Source organism: Dipodomys spectabilis, unplaced genomic scaffold, assembly GCF_019054845.1.
Source record: "Dipodomys spectabilis isolate Male_0828 unplaced genomic scaffold, ASM1905484v1 ptg000278l, whole genome shotgun sequence".
Classification (NCBI taxonomy): domain Eukaryota; kingdom Metazoa; phylum Chordata; class Mammalia; order Rodentia; family Heteromyidae; genus Dipodomys; species Dipodomys spectabilis.
The window spans coordinates 263,537-265,212 of record NW_024870955.1 but is presented as its reverse complement, the minus strand read 5'-3'; the positions used below and the strand labels follow the sequence as shown (position 1 = coordinate 265,212).

General features: G+C 38.1%; 1 pseudogene; it reads right to left on the bottom strand.

The window, feature by feature from the left end:
• Nucleotides 1-1,302: 1,302 nt before the first annotated feature.
• LOC122126458 lies at nucleotides 1,303-1,368 on the bottom strand (annotated as a pseudogene).
• Between the last annotated feature and the right edge of the window lie 308 nt (nucleotides 1,369-1,676).

The following is a 1,676-nucleotide window of genomic DNA, read 5'->3' as shown; positions in this document are numbered from 1 at the left end:
TTTTAAAAATGTAAATGAACTAGAAAAAGGCCAGGAATGGAGATGTAGTTCATATACTAGCTCACCAATCTAGAGAAGAAAGGCCTAGCAAGACCTTGAAGCCCTGAGTTCAAACTGAGCACGCCAACAAACAGGCATGCTCATGCACTCCTGTGCACGTGTGCACATACACACACATACTTATTCAAAATATCTTCAGGTCAGTGATTTGTATTAATTTCTTTGTTAACGTTATTATATGGGTAGAATAATAGAAATAAACTATTCTATCTCAGAACATTTTTAAACGTTTTTTATTGTAAAAATACTTTATAGAGGGTTTACAGTTACATGAGCAAGGTAATGAGTACATTTCCTATCAAGAATAGTTAGCTCCCCTTTGTTTTTCCCCTACCACCCCTTCCCTTCTACCTCCACAAGTACACTCCTCACCCCCCCCCTCCTCCACCCTAACCCCGCCTAAATTGTAAAGTTCGTTTTTCAACATAGTGCCTTGTGCATCTCATTGTTTCAATGTGTCAACCTGTATCTCTATTTAAGCATTTTGTTTTTTTCCCTTTCCCTCCCCAAATTAGAGAAGTGTATATACAAGATGCAGGCACACCAACATCAAATACTGTGAAAACAGGGGTTATGCTGTGTGGGAGGACCATATAAAAAACAAAAAAATAACATCGCACATTATAGATGCGTTAAAAACAACAGCAAGAAAAAAAAAAAAAACACTTGTGTTCCTATCTTGAGGTTCATTTAGCTTAACATCATCTTATCTAGTCATATGCATATAGCTTTTGACCATTTCTGCTTATCACAGACATAGATTTACTTATTGCAAATAAGAGATACCATGGACCTATGTTTCTTTGGACTTGGCTTACGTCAGTTAATATAATTTTTTCTAAGTTTTTCCATTTCATAACAAATTGGGTGATGTCATTCATTCTGATGGACGATAGAATTCCCATACACACACACACACACACACACACACACACACACACACACACACACAGCGTTTTCTTGATATATTCATCTACTTAGGGGCATCGGGGTTGGTTATATATCTTACCTATGGTAAATAATGCTGCAATAAACATATTTGTGCTGGTAGTTTTAGTATGGTCTTGTTTCTAATCATTTGGGTGAATGCCCAAAAGTGGGATTTCTGGGTCATAGGGGAGCTGTATTTGGAATCTTTTGAGGAACTTCCATACTGCTTTCCAAGTGGTTGAACAAGTTTATACTCCCACCAAGAATGCAGTAAGGTTCCCTTCTGGCCACATCCCCTCCAGCATCTGTTGTAAAAATTTGGAATGCTTCACGAATTTGCATGTCATCCTTACGTAGGGGCCAAGCTATTCTTCTCAACAGAGAAACCGCAGATTTAAACAACTGCTTAGATCAATTAGATTTAACAGACGCCTACTGCATATTTCACCCAGCAGCATCAGAATATACTTTTTCTCAGCAGCACATGGAACATATTCCAAAATAGACCACATTTTAGGCCACAAAGCAAACTTGTCCAAATTCAGAAACATTGAAGTTATACCTTGAATTCTTTCAGACCACAAGGGAGTAAAATTAGAACCCAACACCAAAAGCCACCAAAGAAAGTCCGGTAACATATGGAGGCTGAACAAGACACTGCTGAATCACAAGTGGGTCATGGAAGA